The sequence below is a fragment of the Heterodontus francisci genome, unplaced genomic scaffold (genome assembly GCF_036365525.1).
Source record: "Heterodontus francisci isolate sHetFra1 unplaced genomic scaffold, sHetFra1.hap1 HAP1_SCAFFOLD_146, whole genome shotgun sequence".
NCBI classification, from domain to species: domain Eukaryota; kingdom Metazoa; phylum Chordata; class Chondrichthyes; order Heterodontiformes; family Heterodontidae; genus Heterodontus; species Heterodontus francisci.
The window spans coordinates 2549578-2567158 of NW_027140336.1; positions in this window are offsets into that span (position 1 = coordinate 2549578).

A 17581-nucleotide genomic window follows, 5' to 3' on the forward strand; every position below is an offset into this window, starting at 1 on the left:
ACCCTGCAATACCGTCTTTCTTAGTAGTTTCTAACATTTTCCCTCATACAGATGTTAAGCCAGCTGGCCTGTAGTTTCCTGCTTTCTGTCTCCCTCCCTTTTGAATAAAGTAGTTACATTTGCTATTTTCCATTTTCGCGGAACCTTTCCTGAATCTAGGGAATTTTGGAAAATTAAAACTAACACATCAACGATCTCACTAGCCACTTCATTTTATGACCTAGGATGACGTCCATCAGAACACGGGAGCTTGTCCGCCCGCAGTTCCAACAATTTGCTCAGTGCCACTGCCTTGGTGATTGCAATTTTTTGAGTTCTTCTCTCTCATCCATTTCCTAACTTACAGCTTATACTGGGCTGTTACCTGTATCCTCAATAGTGAAGAACAATGCAAATTATGTTAAATTCTTCGGAAATCTTCTTATCATCAATTAATTCCCCAGACTCTATTTCGATTGGACCAAAGCTCACTTTGTTAATTCTTTCTTTTTTACATATCGATAGAAACTTTTAATTTCTGTATTTATATTCCTAGCCAACATTCTGCCATACTCTAATTTTACCACCCATAGCATTCTTTTGGTCATCCATTGCTGCTTTCTATATTCTGTCCAATCTTCTGTCCTCCCATTATCTTTGTGTAATTATAGGTTTTTCTTACGTTTGATACTATCTTTAACAGTTTTAGTTAACCACGGATTGCCAGCTCCCACCCTTGGATTTTTTTCTTTCTCGTTGAAATGCATCTATTCTGCGTATTCTGAAATATCCCCTTAAATTTCTGCCACAGCATCTCTATTGACTTATCCCTTCACCTGATTTGCCAGTTCACTTTTGCTAGCTTTGATTTTATGGCCTTATAATTACCCTTATTTAAGTTTAACATACCATTCTTGCACACACTTTTCTCTCCTTCAAACTGAATATAAGATGCAATCATATCATGATCGCTGCTACCTTCGGGGGCCTTAACTATGAAGTCATTAATTAATCCTATCTCGTTGCACAAAACCAGGTCTAGTACCGCTTGTTCTCTGGTTGACACCAGAACGTATTGTTCCAAGAAATTATCCCAGAAAGATTCTATGCACTCCTCATCTCGGCTACCTCTGCCAATTGATTTTTTCAGTCTATTAGTCTGTTCAGTTACGCCCCCCCACCTCCCCCCCCCACCTCCCCCCCCCCCACCCCCCCCATAATTATCTCTGTACCTTTCTGACAAACTGCCATTATTTCTTAATTTATAATCTGCCCCACAACGTGGTTAATGTTTGGTGGCCTGTACACCACTCCCACAAGTGACTTCTTGCCTTTATGATTTCTCTTCTCTGCCCAAACTGCTTCTACATCCTGGTTTCTTGAACTTAGGTCATCCCTCCCCATTGTACTAACACCATCATTAATTAACAGAGCAACCCCGCTACCCTTTCATAGCTTCCCGCCCTTCCTAAATGCCATGTACCCTTCAAAATTCAGGTCCTAATCTATGTCAGCCTATACAGAGACATGGTTGTAGGATCTCAGATATTACGTATTTATTTCTATTGGCGCCCTCAGTTCATTTGTTTTGTTTGAATGCGACATGCATTCAGATGCAAGCCTTTAGTTTTGTCCTTTTATTATTTTGTAACCTCAAGCCTTATCTGTCGATTTACTCTTAGATTTGTACGCTCTGTCCCTTCCTGTCACAGTCTGTTTATCATTTCCAACATAAATACCTTTGTCTTTTGCCTTGTCTCTGCTCCTTGCTTTACCATATCTTCCCAAATTTGATCCCTTCCCCCCGCTCTTCAGTTTAAAACCCTGTCTGCTTCCTTAAGTATGTGACTCTCTAGAACAGCGACACAGCATGTTTCAGGTGTAAACCATCCCAATGGTACAGCCACCACTCTCCCAGTACTGGTGCCAGTGCCCCACGTACTGGAACCCACTTCTACCATACCAGTCTTTGAGACACGCATTAACTTCTCTAATCTTATTTGCCCTGTGCCTATTTGCACCTGGCTCAGGTAATAATCCAAGAACCTTTGAGGTTCATCTTCTCAATTTGGTATCTGGTTCCTCATACTAACTATGCAGAAGCTCTTTCCATGTACTGAGTGTGTGATTGGTACCTACATGGACCACGATGACTGGATGTTCTCTCTCCCAATGTAAGTTCCTCTCTATCCCTGAGCAGATGTCCCAAACACTGCCACCGGGCAGGAAGCACAGCCGTCTGGACTCCTGCTCTTTGCCACAGAGAACAGTGTTAATCCCCCTAACTTCTTGCTCGTGACGTTTACCTGCATCCTTACTCCGGCGGTTCTCTGTTTTCCTTCTCACACTGATGATTGTGACGTCACTCTGAAGTCACTATTCGATTTTTTTTCCTGTGCTGGTCGTGCTCACGTCGTGCTCCTCTCTCTCTCTCTCTCTGCTCCCACCGTGCTCCTCTCTTTACACCCGCTGTGCTCCTCTTGCTCTCTCGCTCCGCTCCCGTAGCCCTCTTCTCTCTCTCCACTCCTGCCGTGCTTCTCTCTCTCAGATCCCGTCGCGCTCCTCTCTCTCTCTCTCTCTCTCTGCACTCACTGTTCTCCTCTCTCTCTCTCCGCTCCCACCGTACTCCTCTGCCTCTGCTTCAGCCGTGCTCCTCTCTCCCTCGCATCAATCTCGCCGTGCCCCTCTCTCTCCATTCCAGCCGTGCACCTCTCTGTCTTTTTCCACTCCTGCTGTGCTCCTCTCTCTCTCCGATCCCGCCATGCTCCTCCCTCTCTCTCCACTCCAGTCGTGCTCCTTTCTCTCTATTCCCGCCGTTTCTCCCTCTCTCTCTGCTCCCGCCCTGCTCCTCTCTCCCTCTCCCGCCTGGCTCCTCTCTCCTTCTCTCCACTCCCAACCTGCTCCTCTCTTCGCTCCCACTGTGCTCCTTTATTTCTCTGTTCCTACCGTGCTCCGCTCTTTCCCTCTCCATTCCCGCCCTGCTCCTCTCTTTCTCTCCACTCCCACCGTGCTTCTCTGTCTCTCGCTTTGTCTGCGGTTTCCGGTCGTGAGGGGTGCTGCACTACAAGTGTGGTCAGTAGTTTGGAATGTCACTTTGTCGAAGGGGCATTTGTGAGTGGGTGCTGCACGGTCAGAGGAGCAGTCCTAAGTAAGTGTTGCACTGTTGGAGGTACAGTACTGAAGGAGAACCACACTGCCAGAAGCACAGTGCTGAGTGTTGTTTTGCTGCTGGAGGGGCAGTCCTGAGAAAGAGCGACACCGTCGGAGGCACAGCAATGAAGGGGAGTTACACTGCCAGACACGTAGTGCTGAAGAGGGGCTGCACTCTCAGAGGTACAGTTTTGTGGGAGTGCTGGACTGTCGCAGATGTTCTTTTTCAGACGAGACATTAAATCAAATTCCCCTCTTCCCTTTCATTTGGAGGTAATAAATCTCATGGCTTTCTTTTGAATAAAAGCAGATCACTTATTTCCGAACCTCCTGTCCAATAATTATTCCTCATATACGTCACTGCAAAAAGATGATGTGGTCAGAATGACATTGCTCTTTGTGATCTCCTGTTTCACTGAGATTGGCTGCATTCTTTTTCCACATTGCAACAAGAGACGCCATCTGAAAAGTATTTCCTTGGCTGTAAAACAGTTTCGAAAGACCTGTGGTTGGGCAAGAGCAATTTGAATGCAAGTCTTTTCTTCTTTCCTTTCTTTCATATCACTTTTGATGCCTGAGGCAAACAGCACTCAAACCGGTCATGGCAAATTTCACCAACAGTGGCCACAACAATTGTCTTTTAAAATGGTCTCAGTGCGTATCACTGAGAATGGTCAGAGCAAATATCTCTCAAGCTCATCGACATGAATATAATTTAAAACTGGTTCAGAACATATCATTAAAAATAGCCTCAGCACACATCATTAAAATGGCTGCAGTGCATGGTGCTTAAAATGGCTAGAACAAATATTACTTAAAATGGTCACAACAAATATCATTTAAAACAGCATCTGCACACAAAATTATAATGGCCACAGTGTAAGGCGTTTAAAACAGCTGCAGCAAATATTGTTGGGACAGGGATGTGATGGTCAAATCGGGTCTTGACACTGCACTCTGGGGAACAGTCACCCGGTTATGATTTTCCTCGAATTGATCAATTATTTTCAGGGGTGGATTGGCCGCTCATGTAAGAACAGTGAGCGGGCTTTCAAATCTAGAGGACCAATATTCAGCTGTACAGCACTGAAGGAGAAGCAGCTTGCCTTTCCAGCTTTGTGGCCGACATCATTTGGGGGCGTCTTCTCTCCAGTTTCTTAAAATGTTGAAGTAAAAACAACACAACTGTTGGACCAGTATTGTGAATGGAGAGCTGTTCCACAGGGCGGCCTGTAACAGCTGCTGAAGGCAGGCAAACAGGGATTGTCTCGAAGCCTGCCTGGAGCACTGCCCCTCACCAACCCCGTCTGTCACTGGAAAACCACCTTCAGGCAGCTGGTCTAGTCCTGGATGCCTCGGGGAGGCCGGAGGTTGACTGAAAAGTTCCGTTTGGCCTTCCACAGAGGGCTGGACTGTGTACCCTTGGAGGGATTCCTGATGCTTGGCTGAAAAGGCAGGGGGAAATTCCATCTCGGCCAGCTGGATCCCCCTGGAAAGATTATAACACACTGGGAATATTATTAATCGGCGTCGTTGATCCCGATCCCTTTCTAGGCAGTGATCCCTTGAGCGGTTATAATCTACTGGGAATATCATCAATTGGCGCCGTTGATCCCCATGCCTTTCCAGGCAGTGATCCCTTGAGTGGTAATAATGTACTGGGAATATCATCAATTGGCGCCGTTGATTCCCATGCCTTTCCAGGCAGTGATCCCTTGAGTGGTAATGACACATTGGGAATATTACCAACCAGGGCCCGTGACCCCATGCCTTTCTATGCAGCGATCCCTGGAGTGATTATAACAAACTGGGAATATTAAAAACCAGGGACGGTGATCCCCTTGCCTTTCCAGGCAGTGATCCTTGGAGTGATTAGAACACAATGGGAATTAGAACAACCAGGGATGATGATCCCCATCCCTTACTGGGCAGCAATCCCTGGAGTGATTAGAACACACTGGGACAATTACCAATCTAGGCCGTCGATCCCCATCCCTTTCTAGGCAGTGATCCCACCTCTAACAGCTCTGCCCATCAGAGGGCCAGATATTCAGCAGTATTGGCAGTGCCACTGGGAATAACGTCTGCTGCCATTACTACAAGAGTCCTTGAATTCAGGCTCAGTGCTGGAGTCAGGACCCACGCTCAGAGGCACATGGTCACAAGGGTCTGGCAGTGAGGCTCAGGTGAAGGGGCTAAATGTGGGCCTTTAGTGCAAGGGAGTGGGGCTTCATCAAGATGCACCTTTCCATGTGGGAGTCCTTCCAGGGACACAAATTTCCCACAGTGAAGCATCCCCTCCCCCCACCACCCCCACATGCCAACAGGCAGGTCGCCTTGTTTTACTGGGCGATGTCCCACATGGCAGAGCCCCTTGCCCACGGCACACCACTCATTAAATCCCAGTGGCGGCAGGAAGAGACACTTAATTGGCCATTTATATGCCTCAATTTGACTCTGGGTAGGAAGACCGTTGTCAGTCTATCCCGTCCCAAGAATATTGCATTGCGATGGGTAGGCGATAGGCCCTGTGTCCCCTGCCTCCCATCACAATTCTATAGGCCCCTGCCTTTGAATTAGTCTCAGGGCCGCCTATACAATTCCACCAAGAGGTAATTAGCTCCCCTGAATTGGCAATGGGTGAGCTGTAGCACTGTCTCTCCCCACCATCCTGGCATGGGGGCGGTGATGGCCCCAACAAACTGGCATGCAAACCCGCGGCACGAGTTCATGTGTCCACCTGCCTCTGTTCTCACCTGCATATGTGGTGTTAAATATTGCTCCATCTCTCTCTCTCTCTACCTTGTTCGCTGCCTGTACATCTCTCTGCATGCCTCTCTCCCTCACTTTGTGCTGGACTCCGTCTCTTGCTTTCCTTCTCTCTATGTCTCACTCTTTCACTCTATATTTTTCTCCCAATCCGTGTCTGTCTGCCTCTCTCTCTCTGATTATCGTTTTTTTCCCTCTCATTCTATCTCTCTTTATCTCTCTCTCTCTAGTCAGTCTGTCTTTATCTCTATTCAAGTCTCTCCCACGCCTTCTCTCCCTGTCATGTTATTTGTACCCCTTCCTCGCTCTGTTTTAGCATTTCTCTCCTTCTCTGACACTCTCTCCCTATTTTATTAACTTTCTCCCTCCCTCTTTTTCGCTTCCTCTCTCTTTCATTCTCCCTCTCTCTTCATCTCTTTATTAGTCTTCATCTGTCACTCTGTTCCATGTTTTTTTTCTCATGCACACTCACTGTCTTTCTTTCTAACGCACTCAGTTTGTTTTCTCTTTCCCTCTATCCATTGCTCTCCACCTCGCCACGTATTTCACGCGCATCCAGTCCAGAGACGGGGAACGGACTCGGGGGGAGAGGACAGGAGCCCGGGGGTAGGGGTGCAGCAGCTCGGGGGGAGGGGGACAAGAGTTCGGGGGGAGGGGGAACAGGATCTCGGAGGGGACAGCATCTCGGCGGGAAGGGGACAGGAGCTCGTGGGGGTCGAGGTGGACTGGAGCTCGGGTGTGGTCGTGGGGGACAGGAGCTTGGAGAAGGGGGTTCGGTGTCCGAGGGGTTGGGCGACAGGATATGAAACAGCTTCGTTCATGGTAAAGTTGTACTGTTACTTTTATTGTTTCTAATAGAGATTACAAATTGTGAGATCTATTTGCAGTCGTGAAAGTTGTCATTTGGCTTCTTAGCCTGCCAATCTCGAAGTTCTGTTTACAGCATCCCACATTTGAACCTCCAAGGGCAGCCTAGTATTTGTACATTTCAGCACACCTTCGGCCACCCGAGTCTGTGCCGACCATCAACCACCCATTTATACTATACTTACACTAATTCCATATTCCTACCACATACCCACCTGTCCCTATATTTCCCTATCACCTACCGATACTAGGGGCAATTGCTAATGGCCAATTTACCTATCAACCTGCAAGTCTTTGGCTTGTGGGAGGAAACCGGAGCACCCGGAGGAAACACACGCAGACACAGGGAGAACTTGCAAACTCCACACAGGCAGTACCCAGAATTGAACCCGGGTTGCTGGAGTTGTGAGGCTGCGGTGCTAACCACTGCGCCACTGTGTGTTAAACCGAAATCAATTGACAGCTTGTTTATCAAACTTAATGATCGTTTATATAATCTCCAGCAGCTCCAATCTTTTCATAAAAACTATATTAAACATCTGAAAATGCTTCACAATAAACCTTAACTGAGCCCCACCCAAGGAGAAGAAACAAACCAGTCTCCAAGCCCAGCCTGTCCTGAGACAGCAGCCGGACACAGTTCTTCATGTGGGAATGTTCAATTAGTAATCAGGACCAGGAAACATGGTTATTTTTAATCTGCAGAATCCAGGGATTGTGACAGTGATTCTGACAGCCACACCATCAACCTGATTCAGATCAGAAAACACAGCACGTAAAGGCAGCATTTCCATAGATCCAGCCTTTAACATAGTTAAACATCCCAAAGAGTTTCATAGGAGAGTTAGTGGACAGAAATAGCACCCAGACACAAAAGGAGATATTAAGACTGGTGACCAAAGCCTTTGTCAAAGAGATAGGTGATCAGGACTAAAATGAAGAAAGTGAGGAAAAGAAGCAGAGAGGTTTTGGGAAAGAATTCCAGAGCTTTGGGATGATGTAGCTGAAGGCACGGCCAGCAATGGTTCAGCAATTAAAATTGGGAAAGCTCAGGAGGCCAGGATAAGTGGACTGCAGAGATAGGAAGGTGTAAGGCTAAGGAGGAGATTACAGAGATAGAGAGGGGCGACGACATGGAGGTGATTACAGAGATACCGAGGGGCGAGGCCATGGAGGGACATTGCTGACTTCATTGTGAAAGAAATCTTAACTAAGCGAGGAAGCAGATCTCAGATGGTTCTCCTCTCCTCTCCTCCCACGTATTAGATCAAGAAATTCAAACAAAACTGCAGGTTCCAGGAGGAGGAGAGAGCGGCAAGGCTGAGATTAGAACGCACTTCCAATAATAAAAACAGGTATTCGTAAAAACAATGTGCACCTTTCAGAGAAAAGCCAGGTGAAATGGATTGCTATTCAAACAAAAGCACATCTGCTCTGGTTCCATTCTCTAAATCTTTTCGTTTACTTGTTTAAAAGGATTACATGGATTCTTCAATATTCCTGAAGCTTCCTCACCTACAGCTCCTGTCTGAAAATGAATTTGCTGCCAGCTGGGCCCTCGTCTAAATCTTAATGCTCGTCTATTTAAACTTCTTAGGTGGAGGCGAGACAGAAGAGTAAGGTCTAGTTCCGTTCAATGGGACGGCAGTGTCTGTGTTAAACTTCTGATGTGACGGCGAAACAGAAGAATAAGGTCCAGTTCCATTCAATGGGACTGCAGTGTCTGTGTTAAACTTCTGAGGTGAAGGAGAGACAGAAGAATAAGGTCTGGTTCCCTTCAATAGGGCAGCAGTGTTTGTGTTAATCCTCTGAGGTGGAGGCGAAACAGAAGAGTATGGTCTCGTTCCATTCAATGGCACGGCAATGTCTGTGTTAAACTTATGAGGTGGAGGAGAGGCAGAAGAGTAAGGCCTATTTCCATTCAATGGGACGGCAGTGTCTGTGTTAAACTTCCGAGGAGGAGGCTAGAGAGGAGAGTAAGGTCTAGTTCGATTCAATGGGTCAACAGTGCCTGTGTTAAACTTCTGAGGTAGAGTTGAGACAGAAGCGCAAGGTCTAGTTCCATTCAATGGGACGGCAGTGTCTGTGTTAAACCTCTGAGGTGGAGGCGAAACAGAAGAGTAAGGTCTAGTTCCGTTCAATGTCACGGCAGTGTCTGTGTTAAACTTCTGAGGTGGAGGAGAGACAGAAGAGTAAGGTCTACTTGCATTGAATGGGACGGCAGTGTCTGTGCTAAACTTCTGAGGTGGAGCAGAGATAGAAAAGTAAGGTCTATTTCCATTCAATGGGACGGAGGTGTTTGTGTTAAATTACTGAGGTGGAGGAGAGACAGAAGAGTAAGATCCAGTTCCATTCAATGGGACGGCAGTGCCGGTGCAAAAGTTCTGAGGGGGAGGCGAGACCGAAGATTATATCTTTTTCCACTCAATGGGATGGCAGTGTCTGTTTTAAACTACTGAGGTGGAGGCGAGACAGTAGAGTAACATCTGCTTCCATTCAATGGGAGGGCAGTGTCTGTGTTAAAAGACTGATGTGGAGGCGAGATAGAAGATTAAGGTCTAGTATCATTCAATTGGACGGCAGTGTCTGTGTTAACAAAAACAAGAAATGCCGGATTCACTCAGCAGGTCTGGCAGCATCTGTGGAAAGAGAAGCAGAGTTAACGTTTCGGGTCAGTGACCCTTCGTCGGAACTGACAAATATTAGAAAAGTCACAGATTATAAACCTGTACCCACTGTTTTTTTCAGGTTGTTCTTCTTCAGGTTTGCACTTGCTGATGTTCAATATTCAGTATATTCACACCTAATCTGTACTAATGCTTTGTCTTTCAACACACCATTAACATATTGTTTGCCTTTGCTCCGTGACCTTTTGGTCAGCTATGTGGCCTGGTCCAATCTGCACCTTCTCCTTTGTTATCTCTTGCCCAAACCCCACCTCACTTGTTTATAATCTGTGACTTTTCAAATATTTGTCAGTTCCGAAGAAGGGTCACTGACCCGAAACGTTAACTCTGCTTCTCATTCCACAGATGCTGCCAGCCCTGCTGAGTGAATCCGGCATTTCTTGTTTTTGTTTCAGATTTCCAGCATCCGCAGTATTTTGCTTTTATTTTAGTGTCTGTGTTAAACTTCCGAGGACAAGGAGTGACAGAAGAGTAAGATCTGGTTCCATTCAATTGGAGGGCAGTGTCTGTGTTAAGCCTCTGAGGTGGAGGAGAGACAGAAGAGTATGGTCTAGATCCATTCAATGGGACGGCAGTGTATGTGTTAAACTTCTGAGGTGGAGGAGAGACAGAAGAGTAAAGTGTAGTTCCACTCAATGGAAGGACAGTGTCTGTTAAACTTCTTAGGTGGAGGCAAGACAGAAGAGTAAGGTACAGTTCCGAAGAAGGGTCACTGACCCGAAACGTTAACTCTGCTTCTCTTTCCACAGATGCTGCCAGACCTGCTGAGTGATTCCAGCATTTCTTGTTTTTGTTTGAGAAAGGTACAGTTCCATTCAATGGAAGGACAGTGTCTGTTAAACTTCTTAGGTGGAGGCGAGACAGAACAGTAAGGTCTAGTTCCATTCAATTGGATGAAAGTGTCTGTGTTAAACTTCTGAGGTGGAGATGTGACAGAAGAGTATGCTTTAATTCCTTTCAATGGGACGGCAGGGTAGGAGTTAAACTTCTGAGGTGGAAGCGACAAAGAAGAGTAAGGTGTCGTTCCATTCAATGGGACGGCATTGGCGGTGTTAATGTGCTCAGGTGCAGGCGAGACAAAACAGTAAGGTCTAATTCCATTCAATAGGACGGAAGAGTCTGTTTTATACTTCTGAGGTGGAGACGAGACAAAGGAGTAAGTACTAATTCCATTGAATGGGACGGCAGTGTCTGTCTTATTCTTCTGAGTTGGAGGCATGTCAGAAGAGTAAGCTCCAGTCCATTCAATGGGGCGGCAGTGCGTGCGTTACACTTCTGAGAAGGAGGCGAGACAGAAGAGTAAGGTCTAGTCCCGTTCAAAGGGACGGCAATGTCTGTGTTAAACTTCTGAGGTGGAGGCGAGACAGAAGTGTAATATGTACTTCCATTCAATGGGAGGAAAGTGTCAGTGTTAAACTTCTGAGGTGTAGGCGAGACAGAAGAGACAGGTCTAATTCCATTCAATGGGACAGCAGTGACTGTGTTAAACTTCTGAGGTGGAGGCGAGACAGAAGATTAAGATGGCGATTGCAAACACGAGGGGACATAGCTTTAGGTTGAGGGGTGATAGATATAGGACAGATGTTAGAGGTAGTTTCTTTACTCAGAGAGTAGTAGGGGCGTGGACCGCCCTGCCTGCAACAGTAGTAGACTCGCCAACTTTAAGGGCATTTAAGTGGTCATTGGATAGACATATGGATGAAAATGGAATAGTGTGGGTCAGATGGTTTCACAGGTCGGCGCAACATCAAGGGCCGAAGGGCCTGTACCGCGCTGTAATGTTCTAATGTTCTAACTTCCATTCAATGGGACGGCAGTGTCTGCGTTAAACTTCTGAAGTGGAGGCGAGACAGTAGTGTAAGTTCTAGTTCCATTTAATGGGACGGCAGTGTATGTGATAAATCGTGTGATGTGGTGGTGAAACAGAAGGGTAAGGTCTTGTTCCATTCAATGGGTGGACAGAGTCTGTTAAACTTCTGAGGTGCAGAAGAGAACGAAGAAAGCGGTCTAGTTCCATTCAATGGCAGGAATGTGCCTGTGTTAAACTTCTCAGGTGTAGGCGAGACAGAAGAGTAAAGTCTAGTTCCATTGAATGCGACGGCAGTATCTGTGTTAAACTTCTGATGTTGAGCAGAGACAGAAGAGTAAGGTCTACTTCCATTCAATGGGATGGACGTATTTCTGATAAATTTCTCAGGTGGAGGCGAGACTGAAGAGTAAGATCTCGTTCCTTTCAATGGGCCGGCATTGTCTGCGTTAAACATTTGAGGAGGTGGAGAGACAGATGAGCAAGGTCGAGTTACATTCAATGGTAGGGAAGAGCAAATGTTAAACTTCTGAGGTGGAGGAGAGACCGAAGAGTATGGTGTAGTTTCTGTCAATAGGACGGCAGTGTCTGTGTTAAACTTCTGAGGTCGAGGCGAGAAAGAAGAGTAAGGTCTAGTCCCGTTCAAAGGGACGGCAGTGTCTGTGTTAAACTTCTGAGGTGGAGTCGAGATAGAGGAGTAAGGTCTATTTCCATTCAATGGGACGGTAGTGTCTGTGCTATACTTCTGAAGAGCAGGAGAGACAGAAGGGTAAGGACTAGTTCCATTCAATGGGAGGGCGGTGTCTGTGTTAAACTTCTAAGATGGAGGCGAGACAGAAGAGCAAGGTCTAGTTCCATTCAATCAGACGGGAGTGTCGTTGATAAACTTCTGAGATGGAGGAGGCACTGAAAAGTAATGTCTAGATCTAATCGATGGGACGGCAATGTCTGTGTTAAACTTCTAAGGCGGATACGAAACAGAAGAGTACGTTCTAATTCCATTCAATGGGGCGGCAGTGTCTGTCTTATTCTTCTGAGGGGGAGGCGAGACAGAAGAGTAAGTTCTAGTCCATTCAATGGGGCGGTAGTGTGTGTGTTAAACCTCTGAGGTGGAGACGAGACAGAAGAGTAAGGTCTAGTTCCGTTCAATGGGACGGCAATGTCTGTTTTATACTACTGAGGTGCAAGAGAGACAGAAGGGTAAGGACTAGTTCCATCCAATGGAAGGGCAGTGCCTGTGTTAAACTTCTGAGGTGGAGGCGAAACAGAAGAGTAACGTCTAATTCCGTTCAATGGGACGGCATGTCTGTTTTATACTTCTGAGGTGGAGGAGAGAAAGAAGCATAAGGTCTAGTTCCATTTAATGGTAGGGCAGTGTATGTGTTAAACTTCTGAGGTGGAGGAGACACAGAAGGTTAAGGTCTAGTTCCATTCAATGGGAGGGTAGTGTCTGTGTCAAACTTCGGAGGTGGAAATGAGATAGAAAAGTAAGGTCTATTTCCATTCAATGGCACGGCAGTATCTGTGTTAAATTTCTGACCGGGACGAGAGACAGAAGAGTCAGGTCTAGTTCCATTCAATGGGAGCACAGTGTCTGTGTTAAACTTTTGAGGTGCAGAAGAGAAAGAAGATTGAGGTCCAGTTCCATTCAATGGGAGGACAGTGTATGTGTTAAACTTCAGACGTCGAGGAGAGACAGAAGAGTAAGGTCGACTTACATTGCATGGGAGGGCAGTGTTTGTTTTAAAATTCTGAGGTGGAAGCGAGACAGAAGAGTAAGGTCGAGTTCCTTTCAATGGAACGGCAGTCTCTGTGCTATAATTCTGAGGTGGAGGCGAGACAGGAGAGTTAGGTCTAGTTCCATTCAATGGGCCGCAGTGTCTGTATTAAACCTCTGAGGTGGAGGAGAGACAGTAGATTAAGGTCCAGTCCCATTCAATTGGACGGCAGTGTCTGTGTTAAAATTCTCAGGTGGAGGACAGCCAAAAGAGTAAGGTCTAGTTCCATTCAATTGGACGGCAGTGTCGGTGTTAACCTTCTGAGGTGAACGATCGACAGAAGAGTAAGGTCTGTTTCCATTCAATGGGAGGTTGTGTCTGTGCTAAACGTCTGAGGTGGAGGAGAGAATGAAGAGTAAGGTCTATTTCCGTTCAATGGGACGGCATGTCTGTGTTAAACCTCTGAGGTGGAGACGAGACAGAAGAGTAAGGTCTAGTTCCATTCAATGTGAGTGAGATGTCAGTTTCAAACTTTTAAGGTGGAGGAGAGACAGAAGAGTATGGTTTAGTGTCTGTCATTAGGACTGCAGTGTCTGTGTTAAACTTCTGAGGGCTAGGCCAGACAGAAGATTAAGGTCTAGTACCATTCAATGGGACGGCAGTGTATGTGTTAAACTTCTGAGGTGTTGGCGAGACAGACGAGTACGTTCTAGCTCCATTCAATGGGAGGACAGTGCCTGTGTTAAACTTCTGCGGTGTAGATGAGTTAGAAGAGTAAGGTCTATTTCCATTCAATGGGACGGAAATGTCTGTGTTAAACGTCTGAGGTGGAGGCGAGACAGAAGAATAAGGTCTACTTCCAATCAATGGTAGGGCAGTGCCAGTGTTAAACTTCGGAGGTGGAGGCATAACTGAAGAGTAAGGTATAGTTCCATTCAATGGGATTGAAGTGTCTGTTTTAAACCATTGATGTGGTTGTGAGACAGGAGATCAAGGTCAGGTTCGACTCAATGAGAGGACAGTGCCTGCCATAAAATTCTTAGGTGGACGTGAGACAGAAGAGTATGTTCCAGTTCCATTCAATGGGCAAACAGAGTCTGTGTTAAAGTTGTGAGTTGAAGGCGAAAGAGAAGAGGAAGGTCTACTTCCATTCAATGGGAGGCTGTGTCTGTGTTAAACCTCTGAGGTGGAGGCGAGACAGAAGAGTAAGGTCGACTTCTATTCACAGGGACAAAAGAGCCTGTGTTAAACGTCACAGGTGGAGGCGAGACAGAATAGTAAGGTCTAGTTCCATTCAATGGGACAACAGAACCTGTGATAAAACTCTGAGGTGGAGGAGAAACAGATGGGTAAGGTCTAGTTCCATTCAATGGGGTTGAAGTGGCTGTGTTAACTTCTGAGGTGGAGAAGAAACAGAAGAGTAAGGTCCAGTTCCATTCAATGAGAGGGCAGTGTCTATGTTAAACTTCAGAGGTGGAGGAGAGACAGACGATTAAGGGATAATTCCATTCAATGGGACGGAACTGTTTCTGTTAAACATCTGAGGTGGAGGCGACAACGAATAGGATGGTCTAGTTCCATTCAATGAGAGGACAGTGTCTGTGTTAAACCTCTGAGGCGGAGGGAAGCCAGAAGAGTAAGGTCTAGTTCCATTCAATGGGAGGACAGTGTCTCTGTCAAACTTCTGAGGTGGAGGCGAGACAGAGATTAAGATCTAGTTCCATTCAATGGGACGGCATTGTCTGGGTTAAACTACAGAGGTGGAGGAGAGACAGAAGGGAAAGGCCTGGTTCCATTCAATGGGACGGCAGTGAATGTGTTAAACCTCTGAGGTGGAGGCGAGACAGAAGGGAAAGGCCTGGTTCCATTCAATGCGAGGACAGTGTCTGTGTTAAACCTCTGAGGTGGAGGCGAGACAGAAGAGAAAAGTCTATTTCCATTCAATGGAACCACGGTGCCTGTGCTAAACTTCTGAGATGGAGGAGTAACAGAAGAGTAAGTTCTAGTTCCTTTCAATGGGATGGAAGTGCCTATGTTAAACATCTGAGGTGGAGGAGAGACAGAAGACTCGGCTCTAGTTCCATTTCATGGGACGGCAGTGTCGGTGTTAAACGTCTGAAGTGGAGGAGCGAAAGAAGAGTAAGGTCTAGTTCCATTGAATGGGAGGGCAGTGTCTGTGTTAAACTTCGGAGGTGGAGGGGAGACAGCTGATTATGTCTTGTTCTATTCAATGGGAGGACAGTGTCTGTGTTAAACCTCTGAGGTGGAGGAGCGACAGAAGAGTAAGGTCTAGTTCCATTCAATTGGACGGCAGTGTCTGTGTTAAACGTCTGAGGTGGAGGAGAGACAAAAGAGTAAGGTCTAATTCCTTTCAATGGGAGGGCAGTGATGAGTTAAACTTCTGAGATGGAGATCAGACAGAACAGTAAGGTCCAGTTCCATTCAATGGGACGGCAGTGTCGGTGTTAAACTTTTGAGGTGCAGATGAGAATGAAGATTGAGGTCCAGTTCCATTCAATGGGAGGACAGTGTATGTGTTAAACTTCAGAGGTCGAGGAGAGACAAAAGAGTAAGGTCGACTTACATTGCATGGGAGTGCAGTGTCTGTGTTAATCGTCTGAGGTGAAAAATCGACAGAAGAGTAAGGTCTGTTTCCATTCAATGGGAGGGCAGTGTCTCTCTTAGACGTCTGAGGTGAAGGAGAGAAAGAAGAGTAAGGGATAGTTTCATTTAATGGGAGGGTAGTGTTTCTGTAAAACCTCTGAGGTGGAGGAGACACAGAGGATTCAGGTCTAGTTCCATTCATTGTGAAGACAGTGTCAGTGTTAAACCTCTGAGGTGGAGGAGAGAAAGAAGATGAAAGTGTAGTTCCATTCAATGGGACGGCATTGTCCGTGTTAAACTTCAGAGGTGGAGGACAGACAGGAGAGTATTGTCTAGTTCCATTCAATGGGAGGGCAGTGTCTATGTTAACCTTCTGTGATGGAGATAAGACAGAAAAGTATGGTCCATTTCCATTGAATGTGACGGCAGTCTCTGTGCTGAACTTCTCAGGTGGAGGCGAGACAGAAGAGAAAGGTCTAGCTCCATTCAGTGGTAGAACAGTGTCTCTGTTAAACTTCTGAGGTGGATGCGAGACAGAAAAGTAAGATCTATTTCTATTCAATTGGAGGAAAGTGTCTCTGTTAAACTTCTGAGGTGGAGGCGGGAAAGAAGAGTCACGTCTAACTCCATTCAATGGGACAGCAGTGTCTGTGTTAAACTTCTGAGGTGGAGGAAAGACAGACGAGTAAGGTGTAGTTCCAGTCAATGGGACAACAGTGCCTGTGTTAAACTTCTGAGGTGGACGCGCGCCAGAGAGTAAGGTCTAGTTCCATTCAATGGGACGGCAGTGTATGTGTTAAACCTCTGATGTGGAGGAGATAAAGAAGAGTTAGGTCTTGTTCCATTCAATGGGATGGCAGTGTCTGTGCTAAACGTTTGAGGTGGCGTTGAGAAAGAAGAGTAAGGTCTGGTACCATTTAATGTGAATGAAGTGTTTCTGTTAAACTTGTGAGGTGGAGGAGACACAGAGGATTCTGGTCTATTACCATTCATTGTGAGGGCACTGTCTGTGTTAAAACTCTGAGGTGGGGGAGAGATAGCAGACTAAAGTCCAGTTCCATTCAGTGGGATTGCAGTGTCTGTGTTAAACCTCTGACGTGGAGGTGAGACAGAAGAGTAAAGTCTAGTTCTATTCAATGGGAGGGCAGTGTCTATGTTGAACTTCTGTGGCGGAGATGAGAGACAGACGAGTAAGGTCTATTTCCCTTCAATCGGACGGCAGTGTCTGTGTTAAACTTCTGAACTGGAGGTGAGACAGAAGAGTAAGGTCTAGTTCCATGCAGTTGGAGGACAGTGTCTGTGTTAACCTTCTGAGGTGGAGGTGAGAACCAAAGAGTAAGGTCTAGTTCCATTCAATGGGAGGGCAGTGTCTGTGTTAAACTTCTGAGGTGGACGCGAGATAGAAGAGTAGGGTCTATTTCCATTCAATGGGAGGACAGTGTCTCTGTTAAGCTGCTGAGGAGCAGGCGAGACGGAGGAGTCAGATCTAATTCCATTCAGTAGGACGGCAGCGTCTGTGTGAAACCTGTGAGGTGGAGGAGAGACAGAAGATTAAGGTCTACTTCCATTGAATGGGAGGGCAGTGCCTGTGTTAAACCTCTGAGGTGGAGGCGAGACAGAAGAGTAATGTCTAGTTCCAATCAATAGTGGACAGTGTCTGTGTTAAACTTCTGAGGTGCAGGCGAGACAGAAGAGTAAGATCTAGTTCCAATCAATAGGGGACAGTGTTTGTGTTAGACGTCTAATCTGGTGGCGAGACAGAAGAGTAAGGTATGGTTCCTTTCAATGGGAGGAAAGTGCCTGTGTTAAACTTCTGAGGTGGAGGAGAAACAGAAGAGTAAGGTCTAGTTCCATTCAATGGGAGGGCAGTGTCTGTGTTAAAATTCTGAGGTGGCGGAGAGAAAGAAGAGTCAGGTCTAGTTCCATTTAATGGGAGGGTAGTGTCTGTATTAAAATTCTGAGGTGGAGGAGAGACAGAAGGGAAAAATATATTTCTAATC